The sequence below is a fragment of the Thalassophryne amazonica genome, chromosome 9 (genome assembly GCF_902500255.1).
Source record: "Thalassophryne amazonica chromosome 9, fThaAma1.1, whole genome shotgun sequence".
Lineage (NCBI taxonomy): Eukaryota > Metazoa > Chordata > Actinopteri > Batrachoidiformes > Batrachoididae > Thalassophryne > Thalassophryne amazonica.
Genome location: NC_047111.1, coordinates 52,949,233 through 52,971,771, shown reverse-complemented (window position 1 = coordinate 52,971,771; position 22,539 = coordinate 52,949,233). Strand labels below are relative to the sequence as shown.

The 22,539-nt window shown below is 40.3% G+C and overlaps 1 long non-coding RNA gene across 1 annotated transcript in view; it reads left to right on the top strand.

Annotated features, from left to right (window-relative positions):
• The first annotated feature begins 21,455 nt into the window (after positions 1-21,455).
• Positions 21,456-22,539, top strand: part of LOC117516534 — a 16,554-nt gene continuing 15,470 nt past the window's right edge. Inside the window, exons 1-2 of the long non-coding RNA XR_004562455.1 lie at positions 21,456-21,469; positions 21,995-21,999. This is a non-coding gene — a long non-coding RNA (uncharacterized LOC117516534). The remainder of the gene's footprint in view (positions 21,470-21,994; positions 22,000-22,539) is intronic.

Here is a 22,539-nt window from a genome sequence, read left to right as displayed (position 1 = left end):
GAAATAAGGTACCAGTAGATTCAGTAGATTCTCACAAATCCAACAAGACCAGTATTCATGATATGCACACTCTTAAGGCTATGAAATTGGGCTATTAGTAAAAAAAAAAGTAGAAAGTCGGTGTTCACAATAATAGTAGTGTGGCATTCAGTGAGTGAGTTCATCAATTTTGTGGAACAAACAGGTGTGAATCAGGTGTCCCCTATTTAAAGATGAAGCCAGCACCTGTTGAACGTGCTTTTCTCTTTGAAAGCCTGAGGAAAATGGGACATTCAAGACATTGATCAGAAGAACAGCATAGTTGATTAAAAAGTTGATTGGAGAGGAGAAAACTTACGTAGGTGCAAAAAATTATAGGCTGTTCATCTACAATGATCTCCGTTGCTTTAAAATGGACAAAAAAAACAGAGACGTGTGGAAGAAAACGGAAAACAACCATCAAAATGTATAGCGGAATAACCAGAATGGCAAAGGCTCACCCATTGATCAGCTCCAGGATGATCAAAGACAGTCTGGAGTTACCTGTAAGTGCTGTGACAGTTAGAAGACGCCTGTGTGAAGCTAATTTATTTGCAAGAATCCCCCACAAAGTCCCTCTGTTAAATAAAAGACATGCAGAAGAGGTTACAATTTGCCAAAGAACACATCAACTGGCCTAAAAAGAAATGGAGGAATATTTTGTGGACTAATGAGAGTAAAATTGTTCTTTTTGGGTCCAAGGGCTGCAGACAGTTTGTGAGATGACTCCCAAACTCTGAATTCAAGCCACAGTTCACAGTGAAGACAGTGAAGCATGGTGGTGCAAGCATCATGATATGGGCATGTTTCTCCTGCTATGGTGTTGGGCCTATATATCGCATACCAGGTATCATGGATCAGGTTGGATATGTCAAAATACTTGAAGAGGTCATGTTGCCTTATGTTGACGAGGACATGCCCTTCAAATGGGTGTTTTCAACGAGACAATGACCCCAAGCACACTAGTACATGAGCAAAATCTTGGTTCCAAACCAACAAAATTAATTGCCTCACAGATGTGAAGAAATTATGAAAACTGTGGTTATACAACTAAATACTAGTTTAGTGATTCACAGGATTGCTAAAAAAAGCAGTTTGAACATAATAGTTTTGAGTTTGTAGCGTCAACAGTAGATGCTACTATTATTGTGAACACCCCCTTTTCTACTTTTTTTACTAATAGCCCAATTTCATAGCCTTAAGAGTGTGCATATCATGAATGCTTGGTCTTGTTTGGATTTGTGAGAATCTGCTGAATCTACTGGTACCTTGTTTCCCATGTAACAACAAGAAATATACTCAAACCTGGATTAATCTTTTTAGTCACATAGCACTCACTGAACACTACTGTAGATCGTGCCCTTGTTTTACCTCAAATGATGCTTAAAACGTGCACACAATATAATAAAACGTGTGCACAACATCATAAACGTGCACACAATATAATAAAATGTGCACACAATATAATAAAATGAGTGCACATTCTCTCCACATGCAAAACATTTTGCGATGACACTTCCAGGGCTCTGTAAAAATGCCTGTTTTACAAATAAAAAATGGAATATTTTACAAAAGCACATTTATCTGTAAACACCAACACACAACACACGTCACAATTAACATGTTGGTTTACATAATGAATGGACTCAACCAATCAGTGTTTAGCGGAGGCACATTTTACCCGGAATACTTTGCGATCTGTCTGTGTTTGTTACAAAACTTCAGAATTAGTGCATTTTTCACATTAAAATATATATGTTATATTTTAACTTTGTAAAAATGACAGAATTGACATTAATGGAGTTATTCTATCAGTATTAATTTTATTTATACTCCAACCATAACTCAGCATTGCTTTATTTTCCAAGACCTCTGCCTGATGGGAGCATTGTGATTGAGTAGAGAGAGTTGAACTTTGCAGTTCCTCTCAGCTTGCTTCTGTACTGGAGCCATGTAGTAAACAAGAGCTTCCAGCAGGGGGCAATACTTTTCAGTTATCTGATGATCTGTTATTGAAGTTAATTTTTTGGTTATCTGTGCCCACCACTGGTTATTTCACAAGATTGAGTAATCTGACAGTTTTGAGAAATGCAATCAAATTCTTACAAATATTCATCTGAGACCTTCAGATAAAACTGAGATCACTGTTGATGAAGTTAGAAAAATATTTAAAGCTATAAACAGTAAAAAAGCAGGATCAGATAAATGTAGTCCTTTTATTTAAAAACCTTTGCAGAGTAGAGTTGGCACCAGCTTGGCAACCAGTGTTTCAACTCTCAACTGACACTCACACAGTTCCAGTAGCATGGAAACCTCACACATAAAACCTTTGCCTAAAATTCAGTGTCCAAAGAACACAGAGATTTCAGACCCATAGCTCTGACCTCTGTGAATATGAAGGCTCTCGAAAGACTTCTGCTCAAACATATGGAAGCCTGCACTAATGACAAACTAGATCCATCACAGTTTGCATATATAGAACAGGCTGTGGTACTGAAGATGCTGTGGGCCACTTTGGATCATATCATCACAAAACATCTTGATAAACCACATAACTATGCAAGAGCACTCTTTCTGGACTATTCTTCCACTTTCGGTACAATACAACCCAATATCTACTTTCAAAAATGTCCCACCTGGGAGTAAACCTTACTTGATCCACTGGTATTTCTCTTTTTTAACAATAGAGTCCAGTTGCTTAAGGTAAACAAGACCCTTTCTTCTGCCATCTCAACCAAAGTTGGTGCACCTCAGGGCTGCGTAAGTTCTGCAATACTTTTCACTCTATACACAGATGATCTCCGTTCAACTTTAATAACCAGTACGTTTTGAAAATACTCTGACGATACCGTTTTGCTGACATTACTACATGATTAAGAAAGTCCTGATGTGCACCAACAAGGTGGTAATGAAGTGGTCACATGGAGCAAAAACAAAGCTCTGGAGATATACACAAAGAAAACCGAGGAAACTGTGTTTAGTCCAAAACCAGTAAGGGTAAACCCCACAATCATTAATAATGAAATAATCCAACAGGTGGAGTTATATAAATATCTTGGAATAATGATAGATGCTACTCTACCTTGGAAACATTATATTGACTACATCTGTAAGAAAACAAAACAGGATTTATTTTCTCCGTCGTTTAAGATCATTTGGAGCTACACGACAGATACTCCTACTGTTTTATACTTCTGTTATTCTCAGTGTACTGCAGTATTGTAATGCTGTGTTGTGTGGGCTGCTGAAGAGGAGGTTCTGCTGGCCCACCACCAGAGGGTGCCCTGCCTGAAGTGCGGGCTTCAGGCACGAGAGGGCGCTGCCGCCTTGCGGGAACAGCCGGGAGTGACAGCTGTCACTCATCATCTCTTGACAGCTGTCACCCATCTCCACCTCATCAAGCACTCCATAAAGCCGGACGACATCTCCACCTCCCTGCTGAGATATCGTCTATCTACAAGGTAATCTCTCAGCCGTATCTGTGCCTACCGCACTGATTCTGTATTGTTGCAGGTGTACCTGTTTCTCCACTTACAGCTGAAGGCTGGGTTCGAAGCTGGTGACAGAGTGACCAGACTTCACTCTCACGCTGAACTGTGATAAGTAGTGATTCAGGCGCTGCTGTTTTTCTGTGTTCCTCTTTCGGAGGTGGAGGTGTTTTGCCCACCATAAGGAACTGTTGCTGACTGTGTTACTGGGTGTGCACACACCCACACCTTAACTGTTTCTGCTTCCTGCCAGCAGTACCAGATCCGACAGCCGGAGACGGTGGCCACCTGGAGACTCGGGACTTGGCAGCTCCAGTATCCTCCGGGTTCAGTGGCAGTGGAAATCGTGTGGGATCCGGTTCTTCTCTGGACAGACGTCTTCTATCCTCGAGCCTGCCCACACGTAACCTTTGTACATTTGGACTCTATCCAAAATTATGTATTTGTCTATATTTCGTTGTGCACATTTCACAGCAGTAAAGTGTTGTATTTGGCTCATGTATTGTCCGTTCATTTACGCCCCCTGTTGTGGGTCTGTGTCACTACACTTTCCCAACAGCTGTGTGGTACAATTGCCTGTCCACTTCTGTAAAATTTGGCCTGAAACACTTGTTAACTCAAAGCACTCCGCCAAGGCCAGGACAACCTGTACTTTCAAATATATATGCTATAGTTGTGTTTTATAAGTGTAATAAAGGTTTACAATCAGAAATAAGAAAGGAAAAAGTAAAGCAGAATTATTTTTCACACACATTTATTTAAAAAACACAGCAAACTATAATAACTAGTAACACAATCACTCCTAAAAACAATCTTTGGTGTGTCACGTGAGGTGAATCTGCCCTATGATTGGATTTTGGAAAACCATGTGACGGTCAACCAATTCCAGTTGGACACTCACATTGCTCACGTCATCACACAGCTTCTATGAGGAGTACAAAGATGGTGGACGGTGGCTCAAAAGTCAGCGGAGTTCATTTTTCAGCAAAAAAGTAAGTTTCTATCTCATATCATTAAAAGTTATTTATAATTTAGTAAAGCTTGGTCTCAGCCATCGTATACGACGTCGGCCCCAAGGGTTAAACCCTTAGATCTTCAGAAAATGTATTTATAAAGAGAAACTGCATGAACTACACGTTTTGTTTTATTTTCTAATAACAAGTTTACTCAATGAGGAGAAACAAATGCTAAATTATTGTTGTGTCATAACTTAATTTTTGTTCAGCCTTTGTGACCCGTCTTCATGAAGTTAGATGCAAAAATGTTGAAATTGGCCCTATCCTGCAATGATAAAGAATCCTTTAAAAATTACTGGATCCAGATCGTGTTCCGGATCATTACCAAATTTAATGACTTCTAAGTTAGGCCAAGATACACCCCTGGTAAAACTTTCACTGAAATCCATTGAGGACTTTTTGAGTAATCCTGCTAACAAACCAACCAACCAACAAACAAATATGGACGCAACCAAAAACATAACCTCCTTGGCGGAGGTAAAAATCTGTTCAAAAATTGTTGGTCATCCTTTAGAGGGTCTGTATGAGTCCTCTTATCACAACAACAACACAATAAGGCTGGCAAAAAATATCACTTCTGACAGTGTTCCACCCTTACCAAAAAGTAGTACATGCAAGTATGTTTCAAGTATACTTCCAGTTACTTTTTATATACTTATCAGTACTATTTTTTGGTAAGGGACGGTTTAAAAGGTCAGACTGAACATTTTTTTGTGCATCAGTTGATACTTAAACTAAATAATTGATAACAACATTATCAAGGCTGCAATGCGAGTAAACTTTTGTTGTATGGATTGTTTGTGAAATATCTGTCTTATTTGTGTTGTTTATGTTTTGTGTTGTAACGGAGCTACTGAATACGTAACATACGCCAATATGATTGGATAAAACACTAAATCAAATCAAATCAATTTTATTTATATAGCGCCAAATCACAACAAACAGTTGCCCCAAGGCGCCTTATATTGTAAGGCAAGGCCATACAATAATTACGGAAAAACCCCAACGGTCAAACACGACCCCCTGTGAGCAAGCACTTGGCTACAGTGGGAAGGAAAAACTCCCTTTTAACAGGAAGAAACCTCCAGCAGAACCACGCTCAAGGAGGGGCAGTCTTCTGCTGGGACTGGTTGGGGCTGAGGGAGAGAACAGGAAAAAGACATGCTGTGGAGGGGAGCAGAGATCACATCAATAATGATTAAATGCAGAGTGGTGCATACAGAGCAAAAAGAGAAAGAAACACTCAGTGCATCATGGGAACCCCCCAGCAGTCCTAAGTCTATAGCAGCATAACTAAGGGATGGTTCAGGGTCACCTGATCCAGCCCTAACTATAAGCTTTAGCAAAAAGGAAAGTTTTAAGCCTAATCTTAAAGTAGAGAGGGTGTCTGTCTCCCTGATCTGAATTGGGAGCTGGTTCCACAGGAGAGGAGCTTGAAAGCTGAATGCTCTGCCTCCCATTCTACTCTTACAAACCCTAGGAACTACAAGTAAGCCTGCAGTCTGAGAGCGAAGCGCTCTATTGGGGTGATATGGTACTATGATGTCCCTAAGATAAGATGGGACCTGATTATTCAAATCCTTATAGGTAAGAAGAAGAATTTTAAATTCTATTCTAGAATTAACAGGAAGCCAATGAAGAGAGGCCAATATGGGTGAGATATGCTCTCTCCTTCTAGTCCCTGTTAGCACTCTAGCTGCAGCATTTTGAATTAACTGAAGGCTTTTCAGGGAACTTTTAGGACAACCTGATAATAATGAATTACAATAGTCCAGCCTAGAGGAAATAAATGCATGAATTAGTTTTTCAGCATCACTCTGAGACAAGACCTTTTCTAATTTTAGAGATATTGCGCAAATGCAAAAAAACAGTCCTACATATTTGTTTAATATGCGCATTTAATCACATATCCTGATCAAAAATGACTCCAAGATTTCTCACAATATTACTAGAGGTAATGCCATCCAGAGTAAGGATCTGGTTAGACACCATGTTTCTAAGATTTGTGGGGCCAAGTACAATAACTTCAGTTTTATCTGAGTTTAAAAGCAGGAAATTAGAGGTCATCCATGTCTTTATGTCTGTAAGACAATCCTGCAGTTTAGCTAATTGGTGTGTGTCCTCCTGCTTCATGGATAGATAAAGCTGGGTATCATCTGCGTAACAATGAAAATTTAAGCAATGCCGTTAATAATACTGCCTAAGGGAAACATGTATAAAGTGAATCAATCAATCAATCAATCAACTTTTTTTTTATATAGCGCCAAATCACAACAAACAGTTGCCCCAAGGCGCTTTATATTGTAAGGCAAGGCCATACAACAATCATGAAAAACCCCAACGGTCAAAACGACCCCCTGTGAGCAAGCACTTGGCAACAGTGGGAAGGAAAAACTCCCTCTTAACAGGAAGAAACCTCCAGCAGAACCAGGCTCAGGGAGGGGCAGTCTTCTGCTGAGACTGGTTGGGGCTGAGGGAAAGAACCAGGAAAAAGACATGCTGTGGAGCGGGGGGCAGAGATCGATCACTAATGATTAAATGCGGAGTGATGCCATACAGAGCAAAAAGAGAAAGAAACAGTGGCATCATGGGAACCCCCCCACAGTCTACGTCTAAAGCAGCATAACCAAGGGATAGTCCAGGTTCACCCGATCCAGCCCTAACTATAAGCCTTAGCGAAAAGGAAAGTTTTAAGCCTAATCTTAAAAGTAGAGAGGGTGTCTGTCTCCCTGATCTGAATTGGGAGCTGGTTCCACAGGAGAGGAGCCTGAAAGCTGAAGGCTCTGCCTCCCATTCTACTCTTACAAACCCTAGGAACTACAAGTAAGCCTGCAGTCTGAGAGCGAAGCGCTCTATTAGGGTGATATGGTACTACGAGGTCCCTGAGATAAGATGGGACCTGATTATTCAAAACCTTATAAGTAAGAAGAAGAATTTTAAATTCTATTCTAGAATTAACAGGAAGCCAATGAAGAGAGGCCAACACGGGTGAGATATGCTCTCTCCTGCTAGTCCCCGTCAGTACTCTAGCTGCAGCATTTTGAATTAACTGAAGGCTTTTTAGGGAACTTTTAGGACAACCTGATAATAAAGAATTACAATAGTCCAGCCTAGAGGAAATAAATGCATGAATTAGTTTTTTCAGCATCACTCTGAGACAAGACCTTTCTGATTTTAGAGATATTGCGTAAATGCAAAAAGGCAGTCCTACATATTGTTTAATATGCGCTTTGAATGACATATCCTGATCAAAAATGACTCCAAGATTTCTCACAGTATTACTAGAGGTCAGGGAAATGCCATCCAGAGTAAAGATCTGGTTAGACACCATGCTTCTAAGATTTGTGGGGCCAAGTACAATAACTTCAGTTTTATCTGAGTTTAAAAGCAGGAAATTAGAGGTCATCCATGTCTTTATGTCTGTAAGACAATCCTGCAGTTTAGCTAATTGGTGTGTGTCCTCTGGCTTCATGGATAGATAAAGCTGGGTATCATCTGCGTAACAATGAAATTAAGCAATACCGTCTAATAATACTGCCTAAGGGAAGCATGTATAAAGTGAAATAAAATTGGTCCTAGCACAGAACCTTGTGGAACTCCATAATTAACTTTAGTCTGTGAAGAAGATTCCCCATTTACATGAACAAACTGTAATCTATTAGACAAATATGATTCAAACCACCGCAGCGCAGTGCCTTTAATACCTATGACATGCTCTAATCTCTGTAATAAAATTTTATGGTCAACAGTATCAAAAGCAGCACTGAGGTCCAACAGAACAAGCACAGAGATAAGTCCACTGTCCGAAGCCATAAGAAGATCATTTGTAACCTTCACTAATGCTGTTTCTGTACTATGATGAATTCTAAAACCTGACTGAACCTCTTCAAATAGACCATTCCTCTGCAGGTGATCAGTTAGCTGTTTTACAACTACCCTCTCAAGAATCTTTGAGAGAAAAGGAAGGTTGGAGATGGCCTATAATTAGCTAAAATAGCTGGGTCAAGAGATGGCTTTTTAAGTAATGGTTTAATTACTGCCACCTTAAAGCCTGTGGTACATAGCCAACTAACAAAGATAAGTTGATCATATTTAAGATTGAAGCATTAAATAATGGTAGGACTTCCTTGAGCAGCCTGGCAGGAATGGGGTCTAATAAACATGTTGATGGTTTGGATGAAGTAACTAATGAAAATAACTCAGACAGAACAATCGGAGAGAAACAGTCTAACCAAATACCGGCATCACTGAAAGCAGCCAAAGATAACGATACATCTTTGGGATGGTTATGAGTAATTTTTTCTCTAATAGTCAAAATTTTGTTAGCAAAGAAAGTCATGAAGTCATTACTAGTTAAGTTAATGGAATACTCAGCTCAATAGAGCTCTGACTCTTTGTCAGCCTGGCTACAGTGCTGAAAAGAAACCTGGGGTTGTTCTTATTTTCTTCAATTAGTGATGAGTAGAAAGATGTCCTAGCTTTACGGAGGGCTTTTTTATAGAGCAACAAACTCTTTTTCCAGGCTAAGTGAAGATCTTCTAAATTAGTGAGACGCCATTTCCTCTCCAACTTACGGGTTATCTGCTTTAAGCTACGAGTTTGTGAGTTATACCACGGAGTCAGACACTTCTGATTTAAAGCTCTCTTTTTCAGAGGAGCTACAGCATCCAAAGTTGTCTTCAATGAGGATGTAAAACTATTGACGAGATACTCTAACTCCCTTACAGAGTTTAGGTAGCTACTCTGCTCTGTGTTGGTATATGACAATAGAGAACATAAAGAAGGAATCATATCCTTAAACCTAGTTACAGCGCTTTCTGAAAGACTTCTAGTGTAATGAAACTTATTCCCCACTGCAGGGTAGTCCATCAGGGTAAATGTAAATGTTATTAAAAATGATCAGACAGAAGGGAGTTTTCAGGGAATACTGTTAAGTCTTCTATTTCCATACCATAAGTCAAAACAAGATCTAAGATATGATTAAAGTGGTGGGTGGACTCATTTACTTTTGAGCAAAGCCAATAGAGTCTAATAATAGATTAAATGCAGTGTTGAGGCTGTCATTCTCAGCATCTGTGTGGATGTTAAAATCGCCCACTATAAGTATCTTATCTGAGCTAAGCACTAAGTCAGACAGAAGGTCTGAAAATTCACAGAGAAACTCACAGTAACGACCAGGTGGACGATAGATAATAACAAATAAAACTGGTTTTTGGGACTTCCAATTTGGATGGAAAAGACTAAGAGACAAGCTTTCAAATGAATTAAAGCTCTGTCTAGGTTTTTGATTAATTAATAAGCTGGAATGGAAGATTGCTGCTAATCCTCCGCCCCGGCCCGTACTACGAGCATTCTGACAGTTAGTGTGACTCGGGGGTGTTGACTCATTTAAACTAACATATTCATCCTGCTGTAACCAGGTTTCTGTTAGGCAGAATAAATCAATACGTTGATCAATTATTATATCATTTACCAACAGGGACTTAGAAGAGAGAGACCTAATGTTTAATAGACCACATTTAACTGTTTTAGTCTGTGGTACAGTTGAAGGTGCTATATTATTTTTTCTTTTTGAATTTTTTTGCTTAAATAGATTTTTGCTGGTTATTGGTGGTCTGGAAGCAGGCACCGTCTCTACGGGGATGGGGTAATGAGGGGATGGCAGGGGAGAGAAGCTGCAGAGAGGTGTATAAGACCACAGCTCTGCCTCCTGGTCCCAACGCTAGACAGTCACAGTTTGGAGGATCCAAGAAAATTGGCCAGATTTCTAGAAATGAGAGCTGCTCCATCTAAAGTGGGATGGATGCCGTCTCTCCTAACAAGACCAGGTTTTCCCCAGAAGCTTTGCCAATTATCAATGAAGCCCACCTCATTTTTTGGACACCACTCAGACAGCCAGCAATTCAAGGAGAACATGCGGCTAAACATGTCACTCCCGGTCTGATTGGGGAGGGGCCCAGAGAAAACAACAGAGTCCGACATTGTTTTTGCAAAGTTACACACCGATTTAATGTTAATTTTAGTGACCTCCGATTGGCGTAACCGAGTGTCATTACTGCCGACGTGAATTACAATCTTACCAAATTTACGCTTAGCCTTAGCCAGCAATTTCAACCCACTATTTAACTATTTAACTATTCTCTAATAGTTAAAATTTTATTAGCAAAGAAAGTCATGAAGTCATTACTAGTTAAAGTTAAAGGAATACTCGGCTCAATAGAGCTCTGACTCTTTGTCAGCCTGGCTACAGTGCTGAAAAGAAACCTGGGGTTGTTCTTATTTTCTTCAATTAGTGATGAGTAGTAAGATGTCCTAGCTTTACGGAGGGCTTTTTTATAGAGCAACAGACTCTTTTTCCAGGCTAAGTGAAGATCTTCTAAATTAGTGAGATGCCATTTCCTCTCCAACTTACGGGTTATCTGCTTTAAGCTGCGAGTTTGTGAGTTATACCACGGAGTCAGGCACTTCTGATTTAAAGCTCTCTTTTTGAGAGGAGCTACAGCATCCAAAGTTGTCTTCAATGAGGATGTAAAATTATTGACGAGATACTGTATCTCACTTACAGAGTTTAGGTAGCTACTCTGCACTGTGTTGGTATATGGCATTAGAGAACATAAAGAAGGAATCATATCCTTAAACCTAGTTACAGCGCTTTCTGAAAGACTTCTAGTGTAATGAAACTTATTCCCCACTGCTGGGAAGTCCATCAGAGTAAATGTAAATGTTATTAAGAAATGATCATACAGAAGGGAGTTTTCAGGGAATACTGTTAAGTCTTCAATTTCTATACCATAAGTCAGAACAAGATCTAAGATATGATTAAAGTGGTGGGTGGACTCATTTACATTTTGAGCAAAGCCAATTGAGTCTAACTCAGGAACTGTGAAATACTGGTGAGTCACTATTAATAATTTCTTACGTGTCCAACCTCGTAGGTTGATCGTTAAAATTAAATTCGTTAGTTCTAAAAGCTATCATAATTATTTATAGGAAAATGTTCTATTTTTTTCTACTAAGGTTTGAACTTTGAGTGTTTACACAGGAGAGAAAAGTGAGAAAATGTTAATGCCTGTTTGAGAAAAGTGTATAAAGTGTGTAGTGAGGGGTTTTACAGCCTTAAAACATCTATAATAATTGTAAAAAATAACGCTGACTACTTCAAGGATTTCACCTATCGCGGGTTATTTTTAGAATGTAACTCCTTTTCGTGGCCTTGTGGTTTCGCGGATTCTTTTCAGTGCAATTTTGCATGCTGCTTCTTTTTTTTTCTTTTTTTTTAACAGAGCAGTGTTCTGCGTCCTTATCAGGCGGGCCGGTCGCGGCACCGGTCGGCATCACCGCGATTGCTCTCACTACCTCCGATGCGCTTACTGAGTCTGCGGGCTTGGTAAGCGCTGCAGCGGGACACTCACACCACCCCCCTGTCTGCTGTGCCGAGCTGCATCCAACTCCAGCGACAGGTCCAGAGACTGTTTTGATGCGCAGCACCCGCTGCATGTTCTCGGTAACCGCAGCCGCAGAGCTCTGTGGCCATGACTTGGATTCTTTGCAGGTCCCGCATCTGTACCCCCTGTGGCAGTGAGCGAAGGGAGAGCAAACACATTGTGTTCTGCGTGCATTTATCATTTATAGGTATATGATAAAATCATTATCAAGTTGTTTTACCAATGAATATGGCTTTATACACCCTTCAGAAAAGCTGTCAGGGAGTCAGCTGGGAGGCACCTCGCCGTGCTGTGTGCGCTCAGACGTGGCTGGCCAGTCCCCATCTGTACATACATATCAGTATTCCATGCAAGTGTGCTCTCCCCGCCGCACATGTTGCGGGGGGTAGTTACAATGAAACACATGCATGCCAAATGTGTTGGAAGGCGCAATACACACACGATAGATACGCACCCCACATGTGTTGGGGGGAGCCGACACACTGGCACGCCACGTGTGTTGCTTGCAACGCCACACTCATGGGGGCACTTAGACAAATTTCAGCTCGAAAGTAGTCGTCTGCTCACTATTTTCATAGTAAGAGCGTGAATGGCACCACATTTTCTAAGTGCCCAGTGAATGGTGTTGGATGTTCGTGTGTATCACCTGGAATTTGGCTGACACATGCCGCGAGCGGAATTGAATGGGCTCTCACAGGGCACTCTCTGTCTTTCAGCCGCTGGTGTGTGCGAATAGTTGTAACGATAGGTATACGAGGTGTTAGAGACAGCTCTGAATTGTCACGAATGGCATGCAATTACTCCTTCATGTGCTAGTTGGCTTCAATCGTGTAATGTGAGAAGAGGTCCTTACTTTTGTATTCTAAGACATTTCCTTGAAATTGGCAGCGAGAAGGTCTTGAGATCTTTCTCGCCTGGTCCTTTCAGTGTGGAGTTTCCATGTTCTCCTCTTGTCTGTGTGGGTTTCCTCCAGGTGCTCCGTGTTCCTCCTACATCCAAAACGTGGAGGTTAGGTGAACTGGAAACTTAACTGAGCATAGGTGTGTGAATGAGTTTGTCTCTCTTCATCTAACCTCGCTAGTACTCTGCCTCTTGCCCTATGACTGCTGGGATAGGTTCCAACCCCCTGCCCTGTGACCGTTGACTGGAATAAGCAGGTTTAGAAAATGAATGAATGTACCCTGTAAAGTTCAGGAAATGAACAGCTATATAGATGACTAGGGTTTCTTGACCAATTTATCTTACACTCACCCAGTATAATTACACCCCTTTAAAATTCATATTTTGATCCATAAAATTTGGATTATTTTTTTTTACAGGGATCTGCACCAAAGTGTGTTTCTTTCCCATGCAGAAGGTTCCTAGTTCAAACCCCACCCACCCAGAAGCGAACATTTGCGAACGTCAAACAAATGTTCATAGAATGTTTGTTTACTGTTCAGCAAGTTTGTGAACGTTCATGTAATGTTTGTGATGTTTGTCTAATGTTTGCATGGAAGCAAAAAATTTTCAAACATCAACTGAACGTTCATAGAATGTTTGTTTACTGTTCAGCAAGTTTGCGAATGTTCATATAATGTTTGTGATGTTTGTCTAATGTTTGCATGGAGGCAAACATTAGACAAACATGTAAGCAAACATTTGCAAAAGTCAATCAAATGTTTATAGAATGTATGCTTAATGTTCAGTGTGTTTGCGAACATTCACATAATGTTCATGTTGTATGTGTAAAGCTTGCCTCAAAATAAAAGTATATATATTCTAAAATTTTGTAAAATTTCATATTACAGGAAAACATTAAATATCATTTATTGCCTACAGAAAGTTAATGTTGGACTACATTTAAATTATGTGTGCAAACACAGGTAGAATGAACAATAGGAAATGATTTAAACACTCATGGTAACCAATAATTTGTCGATTTATGATTTATTCAGGCCTACTGAATATATAATTTCAAGATTACTGTGATAAACTGACAGAGCTAACTCAGAAACATGTCTTGGGGCAACTTGCATAAACATGCACTATGTTAATTGGAATATTAATTTTTGCAAAAAAAAAAGATTTACATCACTACAGACTGTGATTGGCAGCTACCAAAAATATGTTTTTTATGGAAACAGATTGCAATGGCAGCTTATTATCCAGACGTCCCACAGACCTGAGTTACATACATTTTGGCAAATTTTCTAAAAGTATAATATCTTTAACATTTTTGGAAATAAGGAAAAATACATTAAAGGTATTAAAAATTGATTTACAAATAGTTTTCAACATGCATGAGCAGGAAACATTGACATTTAAATAAAACAGCTCACAGACAAATAATATTTTTTACTGGTCACTTCACAACTTGCAGTTCAAACATTATCAGACATGTTTTTAAACAAACATGCTGAACATGAGATGAATATAGCAGTCACATGTTACAGCAAACATCAACTCGATTTCACATTTCCAGAATGAACATTTGTCCAGGGTTTAGTGTTTTGCTCAGGCCTCATTTGAGGATGACTTCATGTCACAGCGAACAGTGTTTGGTGGAATTGTTACCATAATAACATATTTCTTCCTTTCTGATTCCTTTAATTTCAGCTGCTCAATTCATGTTTGCAGTGAGGCATGATATTATAATTATCCAGGGTAAAACATGTACATTGTACACAATATAACACCTGGATACAATCATTTCTGTATGTAAAATGCAACATTCTCATTCTGGTAAAAAAAAAAAAAAAAAAACTTGCAGTGTCTCCACCAAACAGTTGGTGGCAGTAGTGCACCAGTTGGGTTAAAACCCGCTGTTTAACAAAGAAGAAGAAGAAGACTTAGCTAACTAACAGTGCCGCATGCTCTGTTCACTTTTGGCAAATAAAAGTTTATGTTCAAGACGTTAATTTGCCTGTCAGTCTCTATATATGATTAAGAGACCATGAGAGCAGAAGAGGAGACTAACGCTGGAAGATCATCGACTGGATCACAGAAAACCAACACAACCACGAGTTAGCAGCTAGCTTCAAATGGCGAGGCCTTCCTACGTTATCACGAGGTAATCGACACGGTAATGGAACCTGATGTGAGCACAAACCCATTTTAGACAGAAAAGACAGAAATTGCTTGAAGCTTGATTATGCCAGACATGGACTAATGGAACCAAACCAACACATTTTTGACTAGCACGGAGCTAACGTTAGCCACAGAGAGGCACAGGCCTAATTCATATTTTGTCCATGTTTTAATTTATTCTGATATTAAGCCAGAAGCCTAAAGGTGTCAATGGTGTGTCTCACTTCCAAGGACATGCAGGTTGGGTGAATTGGAAACTTTATAACTGTCCAGGTCACTTATAAAAGAGGTCTCGATCTCAAAGGGACTAATTTGCTTAAATAAATGCTAAATTTAAATATACATAACTTTTTATGACCATGACTAAAATATATACTCTGTCTTTTATTAGGTGTTGATGCAATTAAAGTTTGTAATGTCAGTGCCCAGAAAGAGACTTTATAAATAAGTTTAAATATTTTTGGATTATTATTTGTCTCCCCACAGAACCATGCCGCTGCCTTAAGAGTTGTTAAATCACTGAATCCTCCATCTGATCAGTGGTTGAGTGTGTGCCTGCAGTTGATTACATCAGCCCGATCCTTATCCCGAGGTTTGTATTATAATGGTTAAATAAGATTGTTCAGTGTCTTGTGCCAGAAGATTCTAAAAATTCACATTCAGCAAGCAAAATATTCAAAATTTCTGGCAAGAAATATTCTGTTCTATTTGGGATATAATTTGAAAATACAGTAAAATCTGCCAGTAATGAAGTTGTATATACTAACTTTCCTTATTTAAAGAAATAATTTACAGGCCCTGTTACTTAATTAACATGTTTATTTATTGCTGATATAAAGTTACAGAATTCCTTTTATGAAAACTCAGTTTCTATGTCCCTTGCATAATGTTTCATTTGCATAGTGTGTGCATACTGTCTATGGTACCATACACTTGAAACAGAAGGACTTCTATGCTATACTACTGAGGTTTACCACCTTATCTGGTGTGGGAAAAGTGATCTGTCCAAAAAAAAAAAAAATTTTTTTGAGATTCTTTTGGTGGGTAAACCTGAGAAAGCACCAGAATTAGGGCTGAAACGATGAGTCAGTAACTCGAATAATTCGATTACAAAAAATGTTCGAGGCAAATTCTGTGCCTTGAAGCTTCGTTTAACGTTGTAGTACATATGCCAGGCCTGTGTGTGGCGCTGCAACGTCCGCAGAAAAAAAGAAAAAAGCGAGCATAACAGCTAATCAAATTAGCAACGATAGCTACTGCTTTCCAATGTGACACAGAGTAAAATAAGCCTTTTAACCCTTTATCTACGGCGATGGCGCCCACGCCATATTTTCCATATGCGTATTTTTTTTTCGCATAACTCCGCCATAGTTTGTCCAATCCGAATGATCCAAAGTGCATTGTTAAGCTAACACCAAGGGCTTTCCAATGATATATGGTGTATTACGGTAAACGGAAGCCTGTGACGTCATCACGCAGAGGAAAAACACTGAAGTTTCACACGTGCGCCGCTGATTCTCATTACCGTAAGTTCTCATGTAAGCCCTCAGTCTGAAAAATTTCAACACTGACAGCAAGCCAAGAACCCGTGCTTTCCAACAGTATGCTATATGTTGCATATATTACGGTAAAGTGCGTTCAGTGACTTTTGAAACGAGGGAAAAGTATGCAAAAGAGCGTAAAAGTGACAGAAAAGTACAGAGACAGACAGCAAACATAAATGTAGTAATTCTTGAGGAAAAGGCAGGGTTCTTGCAAGGTTTGCAAGAGGTCAACCTGCTGGATGTGCAAACTTTGTAAAATTGGCCTCTGTCTTCAGCCAGACAGAAACTGTTACAAACGTACCACACTGACAATGGACTGATGTTGTTTAGATCTAATTTTGATTCTTGGTTATATATTTGTATATAGTTTGACACTTTTTTTTTCATATTGTATAATTTTGCACAAAATGAGTGATTTATTGCACATTTTAATAAACAGATAATAATTGACATATTATATATAGTTTTGCACTTTGTTATTCATATTGTTTGGTTCTGCACTTTAAAATTGGCATATTTTCGCCTTGTAAAATGTTTACTTTTGCACTGTTTCTGAGTTCTAGACACACAAAATTAATTATTTTGATTGTAAACACTTACAGCTTCCTGTTAAAAATGTGAAATCCAAACTTCCTTTACATAACAATCATTTTTCACTAAAAAACTGAAAAAAAATCATGTTCATTTGTGTTTTTTCTCATTTTAAATGTTAAAACTTACAAATAATGTGTATAAATAGTTAATCAGGTGTAATATAATTGAAATTCAGTACTCTTGGAAAAGGGTACCAAAGCACACAAACAGAACATTATTTCTTAATTTTATTGCTATAATAAAAAATTATAACCAATCGTCCATTTATAGCCTCAGTAGGTAAAGGGTTAAGAGAAAGATGGTCCACGCTGATCATCTGAAATAGACTTATTGTGCATTTAAAGCGAAGCAGTGTTTGTGTATTTTTCTGCTCTACGTGGGGAGGGACTATTGACCCGGTGGCCAGCTGCTGTCTCTCTACCCCGTGTGAGGGGCTCTCAGACCGGGCAGTCACAGCTCTGATTGAGCTCTATGCATTTGAGATTTCACATTTTTCTGGGGGACAACCACCAGACCCCCCAGGGCCTTGCCAAGATCTTTCAAGTTTTTTTTTTTTTTTTTTTTTTCCCTCCATTTCATCACTGAGTGGTGGCCGAGTGGTTAATGCGCTTGGTTTCAGTGCAGAAGGTTCCGGGTTCAAATCCCACCCCTGCCACATTTCTCCATGTAATGTGGAGTTGCATCAGGAAGGGCATCTGGCATAAAACCTGTGCCAATTCAACATGCAGATCCACCTCAGATTTGCTGTGGCGACCCCGAGTGCAAACAAGGGAGCAGCCGAAGGGACTTACCTACTTACTTTCATCACTGTTATTCACAGATTTGTCGTGCTCATGATGAAAGGTCAACAGCATTGGTTTAATCATTTGTGAAGCATTAGGATTTAATGTAAAGTAGAACTTCTGTATTAAGGTTGTAACATATGGATATTATACATTTTGTGTTCCAGGAGAAGCAGAATGACATCATTCACAGTATCAAACAGCTAATGACAAAGTTGATGCACTGCATCCTTGACCGTCCCTGAAAGTGACGTTCCCAGACATACCAGGAGAGAGAACAATGTGGACCTGCTGAGATGATCATCCGAAGAATGGCCAGCTAAACCAGAAGTGTGGGCTTGAACCAATTCCAAGCAGTGCCTGGAAGTAATGGGCTTCCAGTAAAGTCACTCGAAGAAGTGAGTTAATGTGTTTTCTGTTTGTTAGATCCTCATCACTTTAATAAAGTTTTGCTGTTTCATTTTTTACACAGTATATTATGAAACATGCTGTATTTATGGAAATACGGTAACTAAAAGTCCTTTACATTGCATGCTTTATGCATCAGGCGTCGCGTCAACGCCTCCACACCCCCGACGTGTTGCATGCGGCAAGGGGGCGGAGACTTCTGCTCAGATGTTTTTTTTTTTTTTCTTCTTCTTTCTCCAGAGGAAAGCTGAGTGATCGCCATGTTGTATGTGCGTCGATGAACCACGAAAAAGCTTTAATACAGCAATCAAATTAATTTTGAGGTTTAAAAAAACATTTGCAAGATTTTTCTTCAGAAAACTGCTCTGTATAAATGAGCAGTCCTGTGACACCTTCCTGTTTTGTAGAGATCAGTGGTTTCTGCCACTAGTCTTCCATGTTTGGACCCGACACGTTGTTTCTATTGGACAGTGCGAAGCTTTGTCACAGTTCAGAGCGGCAAAAGTTGGATTGGGTTGAACTTTGACCACGTCAGCCTGTTGACAAGCAGGAATGTGCACACTCCCGGCAGAAGTGTTGGTTTAGCTCGGCTTTTGACGTGACGCTTCAGACGCCTCTAAAAAGCAACGCGTTTCATTGCAGTCTAAATCTGTGATAGTGAGCACTTCTCCTTTGCTGAGATAATCCATCCCACCTCACAGGTGTGCCATATCAAGATGCTGATTAGACACCATGATTAGTGCACAGATGTGCCTTAGACTGCCCACAATAAAAGGCCACTCTGAAAGGTGCAGTTTTGTTTTATTGAGGGGGTACCAGTCAGTTCTGGTGTGACCACCATTTGCCTCATGCAGTGCAACACATCTCCTTCGCATAGAGTTGATCAGGTTGTCAATTGTGGCCTGTGGAATGTTGGTCCACTCCTCTTCAATGGCTGTGCAAAGTTGCTGGATATTGGCAGGAACTGGTACACACTGTCGTATACGCCGGTCCATGCATCCCAAACATGCTCAATGGGTGACATGTCCGGTGAGTATGCCGGCCATGCAAGAACTGGGACATTTTCAGCTTCCAAGAATTGTGTACAGATCCTTGCAACATGGGGCCGTGCATTATCCTGCTGCAACATGAGGTGATGTTCTTGGATGTATGGCACAACAATGGGCCTCAGGATCTCGTCACGGTATCTCTGTGCATTCAAAATGCCATCAATAAAATGCACCTGTGTTCTTTGTCCATAACAGAAGCCTGCCATACCATAACCCCACCCACCGCCACCATGGGCCACTCGATCCACAACACTGACATCAGAAAACCGCTCACCCACACAACGCCACACACGCTGTCTGCCATCTGCCCTGAACATGTGAACCGGGGGATTCATCCGTGAAGAGAACACCTCTCCAACGTGCCAAACGCCAGCGAATGTGAGCATTTGCCCACTCAAGTCGGTTACGACGACGAACTGGAGTCAGGTCGAGACCCCGATGAGGACGACGAGCATGCAGATGAGCTTCCCTGAGACGGCTTCTGACAGTTTGTGCAGAAATTCTTTGGTTATGCAAACCGACTGTTTCAGCAGCTGTCTGAGTGGCTGGTCTCAGACGATCTTGGAGGTGAACATGTTGGATGTGGAGGTCCTGGGCTGGTGTGGTTACACGTGGTCTGCGGTTGTGAGGCTGGTTGGATGTACTGCCAAATTCTCTGAAACGCCTTTGGAGACGGCTTATGGTAGAGAAATGAACATTCAATACACGAGCAACAGCTCTGGTTGACATTCCTGCTGTCAGCATGCCAATTGCACGCTCCCTCAAATCTTGCGACATCTGTGGCATTGTGCTGTGTGATAAAACTGCTCCTTTCAGAGTGGCCTTTTATTGTGGGCAGTCTAAGGCACACCTGTGCACTAATCATGGTGTCTAATCAGCATCTTGATATGACACACCTGTGAGGTGGGATGGATTATCTCAGCAAAGGAGAAGTGCTCACTATCACAGATTTCTGGTTTGTGTACAATATTGAGGGAAATGGTGATATTGTGTATGTGGAAAAAGTTTTAGATCTTTGAGTTCATCTCATACAAAATGGGAGCAAAACCAAAAGTGTTGAGTGTATCATCAGGTGCAACATGCAGATCTCAGGTACCATGCTTGTTTTTGATATGCTTCTTTTTGTCTCTACACACATGTAAAGACAAAAACACACACATCTTCAACCGCTTAGCCCAATTAAGGGTCGCGGGGGGCTGGAGCCTATCCCAGCAGTCATAGAGCGTGAGGCAGGGTACACCTGGGACAGGACGCCAGTCTGTCACAGAGCCACAAACAGACAAACAAACAAACACAGCCACACCCACATGCACACCTATGGACAATTTAAAGATTCCAATCCACCTAACCTGCATGTTTTTAGATGTGGGAGGAAACCGGAGCGCAAACAGGGAGAACATGCAAAGTCCACACACAAAGGCCACAGGCGGGAACTGAAACCATGACCTTCTCGCTGTGAGGCAACAGTGCTAACCACTAAGCCACCGTGCTGCCCAGACAAAAACAAGGAAAAGAAAAAGAGAATGGAGATGAGCAGATAAGAAAACAAATGGAAGAAGAAAAAAAAATCTGAATCATGAAGAAAATTCTGACTTAATCATACATTTAACTTGAGGTTTATTTGGAACTATAACAGATAAATGCACAAGCATGAAAAAAAACTCACAACGAAAAGTGTAGGATGACAAGTTTAGCAATAAGCTAGAACAAAATTGGTGCAAAAACAACAACACCAGGAGGAGGTATTTTGGCTGAGAGGAATGTCCTTCTGTCACAGTCTTCAGAAAACAGGGCAAAGCACTGCATCAGAAAACATTATGCTCAGGCTTCATGAAGCATTCAGAGTATTTATGCAGACGTACTGAGGAGGTGAACGGTGCCAGTTGTGGAATGAAGTGATTACAGCTGGGATGGCAGAAAGTCACTGAAGCTGTAACTGTCAAAATAAATAAGAAAAATGAAAGAAATAAAACACACATTCAGTGCTTTTTGGCATGCCTGAATTTGACTATTTCTTGCACGTTCAGCTGTGACATGGCTTGTGTGGCACACTTCTGTGCATGAGACAGCCTGCAGGTGTGGAAGCATTGAGGATGCAGCCAAGGTGCAAAGGGGATGATGTATCACCTGGCTGCAGAAGGCCGACGGCTAATTGTGGGAGGTGGGATAGACCAGTTGTCTGCCTGGGTCGTTGCCATCCACGACCCCCGTGGTTCCATGGTGTGGTGAATGTGGCAGTGTGCAGCACCAGACCTGATGTGAATTTTAAATGTACATAAATAATGTTCAAAAGGACTGTATGTAATTTGTGCAGAATAAAGTCTAGATCGGATATCAGGTTCTTTTATATTTGACTGTTAAAAATTAAAAGCAATACAACTAATACGTAGTCATTAGTATTCCCACCAACCAACCCTTTGAGTGGAGGTTATGTGAGTCTCTCAACAACCTGGGCACTTTAACTGGAGTCTTGATTCAGGACAATCACAAACCCAGACACTCCAACTAATCACTCAGCTTCTCAAGTGTTGCAATCAGGACATCTAGTCATTCCACAAAGACCACAGCATCATCTGTGAAGTCAAGGTCAATGAATCTTTCCTCACAAAACACATATATGACATGACATCCGAGAACACATTATGTATATACAGGGTGACCCCCCCCCAACAAAAAACAGGACCCATAAAACTTCTAATAAATCCTACAATCCTACTTACACTTCAGTCTGTGTGCGATCATTCCCCAAAGGTTCAATTATGTTACTTTGCATAAAAGACATGTTTTTCCAAAATATGCTCCAAATGGTCTGATTTGCTTTTGAAATAGGCCTCCAGGCAAAATGTCTTTTCCTTGGTTGACCAAGACATGTTGGGGAAGACTAGTCTAAACTCGAACATAAGCAAATTCCGTGACAATCCACAGACCTTTGTCGGATTTATTAAAAGTTTTATGGGTTCTGTTTGTTTTGGGGGTGGGGGTGTCACCCTGTATACTAGTGTGTTGCCTGTGGGGATCCACCGGCTCCGTTGGGTAGTGTTTATAAAATAGGTAGCTGACATTTTTCAAGGGTGGTAATAAATTATGCAAAGTTTCTATAATGATTATAAATGAAAGTGTGAAAGT